The sequence below is a fragment of the Triticum dicoccoides genome, chromosome 3B (genome assembly GCF_002162155.2).
Source record: "Triticum dicoccoides isolate Atlit2015 ecotype Zavitan chromosome 3B, WEW_v2.0, whole genome shotgun sequence".
NCBI classification, from domain to species: domain Eukaryota; kingdom Viridiplantae; phylum Streptophyta; class Magnoliopsida; order Poales; family Poaceae; genus Triticum; species Triticum dicoccoides.
In genome coordinates, this window is record NC_041385.1 from 218,076,221 (window position 1) to 218,091,734 (window position 15,514).

At 45.9% G+C, this 15,514-nt stretch overlaps 1 long non-coding RNA gene across 7 annotated transcripts in view; it reads left to right on the plus strand.

Annotated features, from left to right (window-relative positions):
• Positions 1 to 12,735: 12,735 nt before the first annotated feature.
• Positions 12,736 to 15,514, plus strand: part of LOC119275582 — an 8,409-nt gene continuing 5,630 nt past the window's right edge. For 3 of the 7 annotated variants that reach the window (XR_005135760.1, XR_005135757.1, XR_005135759.1), the window contains exons 1-2: positions 12,736 to 13,192; positions 14,599 to 15,175. This is a non-coding gene — a long non-coding RNA (uncharacterized LOC119275582). The remainder of the gene's footprint in view (positions 13,193 to 14,598; positions 15,176 to 15,514) is intronic. The other 4 variants (XR_005135758.1, XR_005135761.1, XR_005135763.1 and 1 more) reach the window with 3 other exon arrangements.

Here is a 15,514-nt window from a genome sequence, read left to right on the forward strand (position 1 = left end):
GTGGCGTCGATGATTTGATCGATGCGAGGGAGGGGAAAGGGATCCTTGGGGCAAGCCTTGTTGAGGTCTTTGAAGTCGACGCATAGGCGCCAGGATTTGTCCTTCTTTGGTACCATTACCAGATTTGCCAGCCAATCCGGATGCTTGATATCTCTAATGAATCCGGCCTCGAGTAGCTTGGCTAGCTCTTCCCCCATGGCTTTCCGTTTGGGCTCTGAAAACCGCCTTAGAGTCTGCTTGACAGGTTTGTACCCTTTTAGTATATTGAGGCTGTGTTCGGCCAATCTGCATGGGATGCCCGGCATGTCCGATGGGTGCCAGGCGAAAATTTCCCAATTCTCGCGTAAGAAGTCTTGCAGTGCGGCGTCCATTGCGGGGCTCAACTGTGTCCCGATGGAAGCTGTCTTCGTGGGGTCCGTTGGATGTACTTGGAATTTGACTATTTCGTCTGCGGGTTTAAATGAGGTGGACTTGGGTCGCTTGTTGAGTATCACGTCGTCCCTGTCCATGGTGGCCCGTAGTGTTGTTAATTCTTCGGCTGCTAGGGCTTCGGATAATGCTTCCAGGGCTAGTGCTGCGGTTTTGTTTTCGGCGCGAAGTGCGACGTCCGGATCATTGGCTAGAGTGATGATTCCATTGGGTCCGGGCATTTTAATCTTCATGTACCCGTAATGGGGTATAGCTTGAAAGCTTATAAATGCGTCCCGTCCTAGAAGGGCATGGTAACCGCTGCTGAAAGGAGCCACTTGGAATGTGATTTCTTCGGACCTATAATTCTCCGGGGTGCTGAACACCGCATCGAGTGTGAATTTCCCGCACACCGCGCTTCCCGACTAGGGATAATCCCCCTGAAGGTTGTGCCACTTTGTTCAATGCGGCTTTTATCAATTTCCATATTGTTGAGTGTTTCTTCATAGATCAAGTTTAATCCGCTTCCGCCATCCATGAGTACTTTAGTGAGCCAAAAGCCGTTCATGATTGGGCTAAGGACCAGAGCGGCTGGTGTCTGGACGGTCTGGAATCGAGGTTCGTCACTGGCATTGAAGGTTATAGCAGTGTCGTTCCACGGATTTGTTTTTGCCACATGGCAAATTTTAGCGGAGCTTCGATGAGCTCGCTTGCGCCTATTGTTTGAGGCGAAGTCTTGAAGACTGTTAGCACCGTATTCTGTTCTTTAGCAGGATGTTGTTCTGCTTTATGGCTTACAAGAAGATCCTCGCCACTTTTTGCTACCAGCCGGAGTATCCAACATGCCCTAAGGCTATGGGTTGGCGTTGTGTCTGGCGTACTGTGGAGTTTACATGGCCCGTTGAGCCATTCTTCCAATACGGTTCCACCCCCTGGGGTGGGCTTTGGCTTCTTGAGGATAGGGTCGGTCGACTTTTGAGAGTTCGCCCGTTTAGCTCGAACAAAGGTTTTGGTGAGAGCCGGACTATCCCAAAATTTTGTTTGGGTTTTCTAGGCGCTTTCCATCGCACAGTATTTCTGTACTATGGTTGCCAAGTCAGCGAAGTGTACTACGTCACGGCGACTTATGGCATTAAGAATTCCTTTATTCGTACAGTTTTTGCAGAAAAGTGAGACTGCGTCCTCCTCACGACAGTCCTTGGCCTTATTTAGCACAAGGAGGAATCTGGCCCAGTAGCGATGTACTGTCTCATGGGGCTCTTGTCTGATATGGGCGAGACGGTTTAAGTACGGGTGGGTGTTCGTGGCTGAACCCGGATTCTGATCCGATCTAGCACCTAGGGGCAGGGGAGCTTCCGAGTTCGACAGCTTGGGATCCGAAGTGTTGCCCAATTTTTCCGACCGAATACCCGATCCAAAGTCCGGGATCTGGGTCATGTCTTCCCTTGAGCGGGAGTCCGGCTCATGGAGCTCGGTGATTCAGACATAATTCGTCCTCAAAATAGAGGGGCAATCCGCATGCGGTTCCTCCACTACCGCTATCTCATGGGTGGCCGGCGGGGATATAATGTCCCTTCGGTCGGGTTTAAGCCCGATCTGGTCATAGTCCATAGCGACTCCCAAAGCGGCGATGCGATCCAAGAGCTCATTAAGGGAGGAGAGCTCTATCAGATCCATCTGTTCGTGAGTTCCGAATTGATGCGAAGGTTATGTGTGACGACCCGAGAGGCCACCATCGGCGCGACAGCCGATGGGGTGACCATGATGAAGCCGCCAAGTCGGAGAGTTTGGCCTACAGCCAGCACTCCCCCAGAGGTAATGTTGTCCTTGACAACGAGACGAGCCATCGAGCCTTGCAGGGACGACACAGAGGAACTCAATGAAAGCACCAATGTCGGTGTCAAAACCGGAGGATCTCGGGTAGGGGGTCCCGATCTGTGCGTCTTATGCTGATGGTAACAGGAAGCAAGGGACACAATGTTTACCCAGGTTCGGGCCCTCTCGATGGAGGTAAAACCCTACTTCCTGCTTGATTAATATTGACGATATGAGTAGTACAAGAGTAGATCTACCACGAGATTGTAGAGGCTAAACCCTAGAAGCTAGCCTATGATGATTATGATTGTAGTTTGAAAGTGCAACTATCCCTAGGTGGTTTTGGTAATTCATGACAACATATGGCTCATTGAGCTAATGCTATTCCAAGACTATTATTTCAGGAAAGCTCAATGAATGGCATGGCATGGATGATGAAAGTGGATCCCTCAAAATACTAAGGACAAAGGATTGGCTCAAGCTCAAAAGCTCAAGACTCTTCATTTTACATTTTAGTGATCCAAGATCACATTGAGTCTAAAAGCCAATACTATCAAGGAGGGATGAGGTGTTGCTTAATGAGCCTCTTGCTTCATGTGCTTAGTGATATGCTCCAAAACCCTCAACTACTTTCCCACATCCACAAATGACCTAAACCCAAAGCCAAAATCGGTCACACCGATTCTTCCTATCCGGCGCCACCGATTCCAAAAGTCATAGCCACTGCCACAAACCCTAAGCAAATCGGTCTTACCGATAGGGATCTCGGTCTCACCGAGATGGGGTTGCAATCTCTCTGTTTCCCTTTGTAACGTTTCGGTCTAACCGAAGTGAGCGATCGGTCCCACCGAGATTGCAATGTAAATTCTCTGTTTCCTTTTTGTAACATTTCGGTCTCACCGAAAAGAGCAAATCGGTCCCACCGAGTTTACCTAACCAACTCTCTGGAAAGCTTATTACCAAATCGGTCTCACCGAGTTTGTGTAATCGGTCTTACCGAGATTACGTTATGCCCTAACCCTAACCGAATCGGTCTCACCGAGATGCATGTCGGTCCCACCGAAAATCACTAACGGTCACTAGGTTTACTAAATCGGTCCGACCGAGTTTAACAATTCGGTCCCACCGAGTTTGGTGAATTGTGTGTAATGGTTAGATTTTGTGTGGAGGCTATATATACCCCTCCACCTCCTCTTCATTCGTGGAGAGAGCCATCAGAATGAACCTACACTTCCAACTTACCATTTCTGAGAGAGAACCACCTACTCATGTGTTGAGGCCAAGATATTCCATTCCTACCATATGAATCTTGATCTCTAGCCTTCCCCAAGTTGCTTTCCACTCAAATCTTCTTTCCACCAGATCCAAAACCTATGAGAGAGAGTTGAGTGTTGGGGAGACTATCATTTGAAGCACAAGAGCAAGGAGTTCATCATCAACGCACCATTTGTTACTTCTTGGAGAGTGGTGTCTCCTAGATTGGCTAGGTGTCACTTGGGAGCCTCCGACAAGATTGTGGAGTTGAACCAAGGAGTTTGTAAGGGCAAGGAGATCGCCTACTTCGTGAAGGTCTACTGCTAGTGAGGCAAGTCCTTCGTGGGCGACAGCCATGGTGGGATAGACAAGGTTGCTTCTTCGTGGACCCTTCGTGGGTGGAGCCCTCCATGGACTCGCGCAGCCGTTACCCTTCGTGGGTTGAAGTCTCCATCAACGTGGATGTACGATAGCACCACCTATCGGAACCACGCCAAAACATTTGTGTCTCCAATTGCGTTTGAATCCTCCAAACCCTTCCCTTTACTTTCTTGCAAGTTGCATGCTTTAATTTCCACTGCCTATATACTCTTTGCATGCTTGCTTGAATTGTGTGATGATTGCTTGACTTGTCCTAAAGTAGCTAAAATCTGCCAAACTCTAAAATTGGGAAAAGGTTAAGTTTTTATTGGTCAAGTAGTCTAATCACCCCCCCTCTAGACATACTTCAAGGTCCTACATAGTTGTGATCGGCCTTCTAAGGACCAACCTCTCCGGTTTATATAGACACCGGAGAGGGCTAGGGTTTACATGGAGTCGGTTACAAGGAAGGAAATACAATCTTCGGATTGCCAAGCTTGTCTTCCACGCAAAGGAGAGTCCCATCCGGACACGGGACGGAGTCTTGAGTCTTGTATCTTCATGCTCAATAGTCCAGACGAAGTATATAGTCCGGTCGTCCGGATACCCCCTAATCCAGGACTCCCTCACCGGACACTATTCCAATGAGTGTACGGAAGCCTACAAAAGAAGAGAAGATTCTCCAAAGAGAAGAAGTAGAAGAGAAGAATCACCACCAAGAGAGAGAAGGAGTAGAGATGAACGTTATGAACGAAGAACACCCCGGAGAAGCAAGGATTCGGAAAGGAAGGACAAGTCATCAAGGAGCTACACAAAACGAAGACATCAAGCTCATGTTGGTGAATGGGTATCCGGCTCCGACTCCGACAATCACTCCGAGAGAAGCTATCACTCCGACCCCAAACATACTCAAGATGAAGGTGTTGCCGGTCTAGCACTTGTGTCAACCAACTCCTACGACATATTTGACTCACCAAATGAAGGACTTGGAAGATGCTTCATGGCTAAAGGCCCAAAGGTAACACACCTCGAGTATGTTGATTTCAGTAGTGATGAAGATGACTTGTTAGGTGATGATGATTTACTTATTGACAACTCTAGTGATGAATACTATGATGAAACGTCAATTAATCATGCTAATCAAGATGAAACGAATGACAATGATAAGGAGAAGATTGAGCTCCTAACTAAAGAACTAAACACTCTTAAGCTAGCTCATCAAACTATCTTAGGGGATCATCGAGAACTTTTAAGGACTCATGAGAAGTTATGCTTTGAAAAGCTCAACCTTGAGTAAGAGCATGAGTTCTTAAAGGCAATCAATGATGATCTTCGCAAGAAAAGTTCTTCTCACATTGCCAAGCGTTTACTTTTATCCACTTACATGCCTCAAGTCAAGTCTAGTAACAAGAACAAGAAGGATTCTTCCTATAGTAGTAACAATAATCATGTTAAATCCAATGTTGTCGCTTCTAGTAGTTCTCTTGATTCCACTAATGATTCTCTTAGCCAAGTTACACTTGAGCAAGAAAGTAGCTTATTGAAGGGAATTATAGAGAAAGGTGTTTACAAGAGCCTTGCCGGGAGTAAGCAATTCGAGGAAATTGTACGCAAGCAAGGAAGGCACCAAGAACCAAGGTGTTGGTTTTGAACAAAAGTTCAATGCCAATGGAGTTGAGTGGGAAGAAGATCAATACCCCAAGACGAAGTTTGTCCCTCAACAAGAGAAGTATGATCCTACTTCCTTCAAAGGGACACAAGCTCAAGATGATCTTCCACCACAAGACCACAAGCAAAAAGGCAAGGATAAGCTTCAAGAGGAGATTGATGCATTTGAAGAAGCTCCTAAGGCCTTGGTCAAGTGGGTTCCCAATACTACATCAAGTTCTACTTCGTCAAGTACGACTACAACTCCAAGGATTCCCATCAAGATGATGTGGATCCCGAAGAAGAAGAACTAGAGAGTTCTTGAGGGTGACTCCGCCAACATAATTCATTCTTACTATTTTGGCAAGGATAAGTGCAATCAACTTCCACATCTTGCACTAGTTCAAGGAGTCACAAACCCTCTTGTTGGTAAGACAAGGGACAAGGTAACCTAATGCCTCCATGGACATCATCTTGTGTATGCATCACTCTATGTCTATGGATATCCTTATTTGTTCCTTGTGGGACTAACCCGTGTAGGTATTGAAAGTGCAACTCACTCCAAAGGATTGCTCCAAACGATCTACATCAACATTGAGCATCCACATCTTCAACACCTACATGAAGTCATCATCGACAAAACCCAAGGTTAGTTCATCCCTCTTAGGGGGGATCTCACATCTAGGGGGAGCTTTACTCTAAGAATTGAGCTAAAGCAACTCTAATGGTGTGAACACAACAATGCATTATGTAAAAGTGGCAACCCCGCTCGAGCTTAAACGATGAGCATGACCTATGATCAAATGTTCTCATTTGACTACTAAGTCAATATACTCATATATAGATGACCTAGTCATCGCCAATTGCTTGATAGATCCTAGAATGGTTGTGCATGCTTTGCCACATATTTCATTTATCATTTTATTGTGTGAGCATGTTGATTGCATATTTCACTCATTCGAGGACATCCACCTGTAGTTTTGATTGTTTGATTTCCTTCTTTTGCCAAGTGGATGGACAAGAATGCCTAAGAACCTTCTCTAGCTATCTATGCTTTTCTTGTCTCAAGCTCTATTCATGCTACATCACAAAGTTTGATCAAGTCGGATTCGAACCACTCTGTGTGAGGGCACTCGGAGTCCCCGATTCGTCATAGACTTAAACTTCCAAAACTTCTTTGTGCGTTTCGGTCCAACCGATTCTTCCATTTCGGTCATACCGAGATCACTAAGTCGATCTAGGTTTTCAATCTCGGTGCAACTGATTTGAACTTTTCGGTCACACCGAGTTGCAGTAACTACTTGCAGTTATGCATCTCGGTGCCACCGAGTTGTTCCACTCGGTCACACCGACATGGTCAGGCTATATATATCCACGGGCCAATTTTTGGAAATTTCTCCGAACTCTTTCGCCCGCGCTCATCCTGCTCTGCCTCCCTGGGTCTCCGGATCGTCCTCCTTGTCGCCAGCTGCCTCCCGCCGCTGGTCTCCGGCGCCGTCAACGAGAATCGTCTCCGCCGTTGCCACCATAGCAAGTCCATCGCCAAACTAGGGTATGGACTTGATCCTTGTGCTAATCCCACTCTGAATTCCTAGCACATTGTTTTGCCATGTATCTTGCCACGATTGAGATCATCTTATCCAGCGAAAACACTCCATAGTTTAGTTGTGGATTGAAAATTTAGGGTTAGGTTTCCGCCGAAACCATCTCGGACCAACTGAGTTGTAGAAATTGGTTCCACCGATTTGGCCAAGGCCATTGCACATGTGATTCTCGGTCTGACCGAGAATTGCAAATCGGTGTGACCGAGTTCAGGACTTTGTGAAACCCTAGCAGTCTTGGTGCCACCAAACTGTGACTCGGTCTAACCAAGTTCACTAGTTTAGGTTCCAAAAGCTGCTTCGGTATCACCGAGTTTACAAAATCGGTAGATCCAACATGATTTCTGTGGAAAACTAAAACTAAGTTTTTGACTCATTCTTTTGCAAAAACCTCTGTACTTTGTGATGCTCATCCTATCTATCTCATCTATATCTATTCACAGGGTCTGTTGTTAGTGTTTGCAACGTGTCTGATCAAAGCGACAGCCAGAACAAGTCTGAGGAACAGGTTCACATGAGTGAGGGCACTGGTCCCTCAAGCAGCTATGATGGTAGCAGGAGCACACCCAGCAACTTGCCAAAGGCAGCCACTAGGGCCAGAAAGAAGAGTACCTCAGAGTCTGAGAATGAAGACTATGTGGCTGTTGAAGATGAGGCCACTTCCAAGAAGAAGGTGCTCAAGAAGGAGTATGGCACAACAACTGCCACTAAGCCTGGTATGAAGACCAAAGCACCTGCAAGAAGAATTCCCATGTCTAAAGCCAGAGCCTCCACTCAAGTACCTTTGGAATTTGAACCCAAAGAGGCTGCTGCAGAAGGGAAGAAGAGGAAGGAAAGGGTCAAGAAGACCATGGCCAGGGTTGTTGGAAAGCCTTCCATGATGGAAGAAGAAGAAGAGGAAGAGATTGCTGCACCAGCACCTAAAGCTCAAAAGCTTATGGGTGATGCCATCAGGTCAGGGGCTGCTTCATCAAAGCCCAAAGAAGCTCCCAAGGCAACTGCTCCAAAGCCCAAGTCTGCACCCAAGAGGAATACAAGGAACATTCCTGCTGGAGAGAAGAACAAGGCCCCAGTGCCTGAAGTTGTTCTTGAAGAAGAAGATGATGAGGAACATGTCTTGAGAAAGTTGAAGCCCAAAATTCCAGATCACAATGATGTTCATCCTGTAGCTGAGGATATGAAGCCGAGGAAGGATGCAAGACTCAGACAGTGGAGATTGACTGACCCCTATGCAGTCAGGAGGAGAACTGCTGTGGACTACAGGATCCATACAAAGGAACAACAGGACTTCTATGAGACAGTGCTGCTTGACAAGAAGCCAATAGTCTGTGATATGAGATGGGTGGACTAGGAGTACATCAGGAAGAATGAAGAGCATTATCCAGGAGTGTATGATAGTTTCAATGCTTGTGGAGTGGAGGACTTTGTTGGGCAGAAGCTCACAAAGTGGAATGATGAGCTTATTATGCAGTTCTACTCCACAACTCACTTCTATGCAGATGGAAGGATTGTCTAGATGTCTGAAGGTACTAGGTGCCAATCAGCAGTTGAAGAATGGGCAAATCTGATCAATGCACCTAAGGAAAATGAGAATGACTTGGATGTTTATGCCAAGAAGAAGAAGGATCACAACTTCATGGCACATATGTACAGAGAGATCCCAGACGCTGCTGTTGAGACACACAAGTTTGGATCAGTACATTACCTTCTGTCAGGATTGCCAACAATCAACTGGATTCTCAGGCACACTCTTTTGTCTAAGTCAGGTGATCACAAGATGATTAGAGGCCATGCTATCAACCTACTTCACATATTTGATGTGCCTCAAAAGTTCAAGGTCATGAGCCTCATAGTGGAAACTATCAAGAGAACAACTTCTGACCAAAAGAGAAGTTGTGGGTATGCCCCACAGATCCAGGAGCTAATCAACTCCAGGAAGGGCACTGGCACATACCTCTTGGACAAGGAACACATGCCCATCTACCCAGATTTTGAGGACAACACAGTGGTTATGGATGAAAATGAACCATCTTCTGTGCAAGCACAAGCAAAGAAGGAGAAGGCAAGGACTGAAAAGGCTGCAAAGATGCCAACCATTGATGAGGCATCTTAGTATTTCCTGAAGAGCAAGCAAGATCAGCTTGGCTACTTGATTGCCTCCACTCTGAGGATTGAGAAGGGATTGGCCACCCTGACTCAAAACATCTACGATTTAGATGTGAAGGTTACTGAGATACTATCAGTTGTTGAGCAACTTCAGGATGACATGCAGGAGAGGAAGGGCAAGACTACCACTGATGCGTTTGCTAGAGTGCCCAGAGGACAGAGATCAGCTGCAGTGCATGTTCCAGACACCAGAGCAACTTCATCTGCACCAGCTACAGCTTCAGTGCCACCAACTCCAGCACCTACTCCACCAGCTCCATCTTCATCAACTGATGCCTTCATCCTTGGCGTTATTTCTACACCACCAGCCGAAGACCAAGCCTGAGAGTCGATTTAGTACTATGCATTTTCTATGAACTTTTTGGTAACTTGTTGCCAAAGGGGGAGAAAAATGTATAGATCATAGGCTTCGAGAGAGAGCGTTGCTTTTTATTCTCTCTTGTTTTGGTGGTTGAACTTTATTTGCTTTTGTGAGATACTTGGATGATCACGTGTTTGATCATATGCTATGCTACATTAATGCTTGTTGGATGACATTATCCTTTTATCTCTATATGATCATTCACTTTGCTTGGTGATGAGTGCATGTATTTAATTATTATCATTTTGAGCGCTCCACCAAGATGTATGTGACATGGAAGAGTAACTCATGATCCTAACTCATTGTGCATTTGCAGTCCAAAGCAAATCTTAAACTATGCACAAATTTAGGGGGAGCTCTTACATTTCACATACTTCTCAAAGCGACAATGTTTTTTCAATCTTATTATCATTTCTCGAAGCTTTGATCTATATGTTGTCATCAATTACCAAAAAGGGGGAGATTTAAAGTACAACTATCCCTAGGTGGTTTTGGTAATTCCTAACGACATATAGCTCATTGAGCTAATGCTATTTCAAGATAAACATTTCAGGAAAGCTCAATGATTGGCATGGCATGGATGAGAAAAGTGGACCCCTCAAAATGCTAAGGACAAAAGGATTAACTCAAGCTCAATGCTCAGGACTCTACATTTTATATTTTAGTGATCCAAGATCACATTGAGTCTATAGGAAAAGCCAATACTATCAAGGAGGGATGAGGTGTTGCTTAATGGCTTGCTTGCTCAAAGTGCTTAGTGATATGCTCCAAAGCCCTCAACTACTTTCTCACACACATATGACCTAAACCAAAAGTCTAACTCGGCCCTACCGATTCTTTCTATCCGGCGCCACCGAGTTCAGATGTCATAGCCACTGCCACAAACCCTAAGCAAATCGGTCTCACTGATAGGGATCTCGGTCTCACCGAGATGGGATTGTAATCACTCTGTTTCCCTTCGTAACGTTTCGGTACCACCGAGATGAGCGATCGGTCCCACCGAGATTGCAATGTAAACTCTCTGTTTCCCTTTCGTAACATTTCGGTCTCACCGAAATGAGCAAACCGGTCCCACCGAGTTTACCTAACCAACTCTCTAGTTAGCTTATTACCAAAATCGGTCCTACCGAGTTTGTGTAATCGGTCTCACCGAGATTATGTTATGCCCTAACCCTAACCATATCGGTCCTACCGAGTTGCATGTAGGTCCCACCGAAAATCCTAACGGTCACTAGATTTGTTGAATCGGTCCGACCGAGTTTATCAATTTGGTCCCACCGAGATTGGCAAGTTGTGTGTAACGGTTAGATTTTGTGTGGAGGCTATATATACCCCTCCACCTCCTCTTCATTCGTGGAGAGAGCCATCAGAACGAACCTACACTTCCAACTTACATTTTCTGAGAGAGAACCACCTACTCATGTGTTGAGACCAAGATATTTCATTCCTACTATATGAATCTTGATCTCTAGCCTTCCCCAAGTTGCTTTCCACTCAAATCTTCTTTCCACCAAATCCAAATCCTGTGAGAGAGAGTTGAGTGTTGGGGAGACTATCATTTGAAGCACAAGAGCAAGGAGTTCATCATCAACACACCATTTGTTATTTCTTGGAGAGTGGTGTCTCCTAGATTGGCTAGGTGTCACTTGGGAGCCTCTGACAAGATTGTGGAGTTAAACCAAGGAGTTTGTAAGGGCAAGGAGATCGCCTACTTCGTGAAGATCTACCGCTAGTGAGGCAAGTCCTTCGTGGGCGACGGCCATGGTGGGATAGACAAGGTTGCTTCTTAGTGGACCCTTCGTGGGTGGAGCCCTCCATGGACTCGCGCAGCCGTTACCCTCCGTGGGTTGAAGTCTCCATCGACGTGGATGTATGATAGCACCACCTATCGGAACCACGACAAAAATATCTGTGTCTCCAATTGCGTTTGAATTCTCCAAACCCTTCCCTTTACATTCTTGCAAGTTGCATGCTTTACTTTCCGCTGCTCATATACTCTTTGCATGCTTGCTTGAATTATGCTAAGATTGCTTGACTTGTGCTAAGTTAGATAAAATCTGCCAAAGACTAAAATTGGGAAAAGGATAAGCTTTTATTTGGTCAAGTAGTCTAATCACCCCCCTCTAGACATACTTTCGGTCCTACAGAAATAGATTTACAAGAATCCACATGACGATGCAAACATCGCCGTGCGAACACTCACTCCACACATCTACAAAGTTACTGTCTCACAAAATGTTGTAAACCTCCTACATTGTGAAATGCTAAGTTCCACTCTCTAAGCTCTTCCAAGATCATTCGAGCAAGGTCAACTGCAACCACCAGTTGTTCCTTTCTATTAAAGACTCTGGCGTCTAGTTGCTTCCACAGAGCCCAAGCCGTGCGATGACAAGACTCAAAACTCTTCTGTCATTTGAACGGAAGGCTGATCGCAACGGGAAATGATTAGCATCCATCAGTGGATTGCTTCCAAGCGTCAACCGCCTCCATCGTCCCACATGTCCATGTGCCCCCCCCTGTGTCCACCTTTCCTTCCCAGAAACACCATGATCCTATCGCTCTCGTTTCACCCAGGAACAGTTGCAGAGCATTGGCTCGCACGGGCATCCGTTGTGAAAAGACTATAAATTACTGTAACAAGACCTCTGTTGTAGAATAATTCTGCAACAAGATCTTTGTTGCGAAAAATTTATAAGACTTTTGTCATGAAAATTCTGCGGCAGGACCTCTGTTGCAAGGGAAAAAACTGTAACAAGACTTTTGTTGTAAGAAAAATCTGCAACTTAATCTATGTTGTAAAATTTTCTGAAACATGACCTGTGTTCCAGAAAAATTCTAAAACACGACATATGTTGCAATGGTACAGGGTGACAGTCGACCACTCGAGATCTGATGGCTTGCGAGGTGGCGGATCTTTTCCGCCGGCTGACGCGTAGCAGCGCCCAATCGCAAAACCATTGCCTCTTTGCCAATAGAGAAATATAGGGTGTTCAAGAGAATATATAGAGAAATATATAGTCTTTTCTGTCAATAACAGAAAGATTGTAGACCGAAATGTAAATATTCCAAAGGGATAGACTACCCAATCCCCGCTTCCTCCAAGCCGCATGGCCTATCGCCGGAGAAATCCGTGCCGCACAGTCAACGCCACTGCCGTCGCCGTCGACGGGCGGCCAACAGCCAGCCCGGCCATGCCGTCGGGTCATGCAACCGCACGTTGCCAATGCCGCGCCGCCGCATAGCCACGCGCTACCGCCGCCGCACCGCGCCGGGCAGAACCTCCGCTCCGCCACGGGCCGCCATGCGACCGGGAGAAGCACGCCAGGAGGTTTGGCTTCCGCCTCGCCTTGCGCGTGGACCGGGCTGCACACTGATCACAAGGCCTCGGCCGTGCGCCCGTCGCCTTCGCTGACGCGACGCGGTCGTTGCCGCCCGCTCCGATGGCCGACCATGCCGCCGAGCAGCCGTGCTGCGCTGTTGTTGTGGCGTGTGAGGGCGCTCCCGTGCGTTCAGAGAGGCCGCCGCTTGGAGCCGCCTCCCCGAGAAGTCGCCGAAGACGACCGTGGCTCTGTGCCTGAAGGTAACCGTCGGGTGCACACTTCACCTGTCTGTTCTTTGTCGAAGAAATTTCTTCTTGGATTAGCAATCTTGAGTGCAAAAACGTACAGTGAAGAAAACAAATCAACCGTTAGATCATTAATTTCCCTTCTGCACGCTGTTTTGCCGTTAAGGCCGATTGCATCGCGTGGCTTGGTTGTAGCAGTCCTTAACTAATCATCACATCTACTGTAATTAATTCTTAACGAAACTTACATACGGCTTGGCTGCCTGTTGCAGCTCTGTTTCTGGGAGAGCCACGCCGTGGATGTCATCAGGCCGTACAATGAAACGTCCACTTTGCCTGAAATTGAACAGAGCTGGATGTGGGGGACGATTCATGTACGGCCACGATGACATCCACGGTGTGAAGAGCTCCCGGTCAAGGCATAGTGGTGAGAGGTGGAGACTTTGTCTCCCTCATCTTTCTCTCGTTTAGTTAACCATGATGACATCCACGCTGTTAAGCTGTTTTTCTAGTGTATTTCAGCACTGATGAGCTTGTTACAATCCGTGGTGAGCTGCTCCTTATATAGCAGTTCAGTCACATACTATCTTCACTAGTAAGCTACGTTTCTAAGAAAAGTAGTTTTAGTGGACGAGCACCTGATAGCTCGGTGTCCTGTCCACACAAGATGCCTTGGGATCGTCTATCTCGCTGTATTCGTCAGAGGTATAGATAGGGGAGTTCGTTGTGTTTCATCCACGGAAAGCGACGTCTGGGCAACCGTAGTAGATGCATACAAGGTGTTTTTGGTGCCGGTCATGTGCAGGCTATGCACTACAGTTGAGAGTACCAGAAACTTGGTACAGGTGGTCAGGTGCAATACAAACGCACACAGTGCAATTAATACAGAAACAGCCCTTGTGGCACTTTCAAATATTGAATGGTCGATTCACAATGCAATTAACTATAGTTGATTATGATTGCAATTAATACAGAAACACAAATATATGATTAGGGAAAAAGTATGAGAAAACACGGGAATCCAATTTGGCTTCCAGAAGCACATGCTCCTGAGCGCCAAAAATGCATTTTTCAAATGTAAGAAAAATCAAAATAAACTTAGATGTGTTCGTGGTCACATCCAAATGCTACCTGCAAATTTTAAGTGAAAAGCTGTAGAATTTTGACCTGTCCAAAAAAAAGTCAAACACTAAATGTTACACTTATTTTTTTTCACTGATGAAGCACTACTATTCCTTTTCGCATGAAAATTTTCAAGAACGCTTGTTACACTAACATGAACATTTATATAAAAGATGTTTGTTTGTGTTTATTCTATGGTTCGCTATGAATTAATGTTCGCCCTCCCAAGAAAACATAACCTCAATCGCCCACAAATACTTCCATAGTTATGCTCTCACTTCACATTCAAATTCATGCAGTACAGAGTATATATACCTCTCGCCGTCACAACAATTCAGTCACTAGAAGTGGACTCATCATGGCAAAGCAGAGCAGCGCAGTACGGAGTATATATACCTCTCACTGTCACAACAATTCAGTCACTGAAGTGGTCTCAATCATGGCAAAGCAGACCAGTGCATTACAGAGTATATATACCTCTCACAGTTCAGTCACTAGAAGTGGACTCATCATGGCAAAGCAGAGCAGTGCAGTACAGAGTATATATACCTCTCGCCATCACAACAGTTCAGTCACTAGAAATGGACTCAGCATGGCAAAGCAGAGCAATGCAGTACAGAGTATATATACCTCTTGCCGTTACAACCAGATAACGGTGGCCAGGTGCGCCTCCCTGACCCGGATTATATGGGTGCCATTGGAGGAGCTCGTGGTGTGTGTCATCGGGTCACAGATGATCGATCAATGCTGCTGCTGCTGCTGCTGTTGCTGTTGCTGTTGCTGGTACACATAGCTATGGTGGAACTATATTTATAGGGTCCCGGGTGAGAATCTGGACGGAAGAGGGCAAAACAGGCGAGGAGTGTATGTTATTCCGTGAGCCATCTAATAACTTGCCTTTTACCCGATTACAGAAAGCAATTGTTGCACGATTCCAAGGGTTTACCCAATTCCAAGAAATAGCATTTGCCCGATTATAAGATTGATGAATTGGGTTAAAGTTGTGAGCTCTCTAACTTGCCTTTTCCCCCCATTACAAAAAGCAATTGTTACACTATTCCAAGAGTTTGACCCGATTCCAAGAAATAGCATTTGCCCCATTATAAGAATCATGATTAATTGAGTAAAAAAGTAGTGAGCCATGTAACTTGCCTTTTACTCGATTACAAAAAAAAAAGCTGTCACACGATTACAAGAGTTTTACCTGATTTCAAG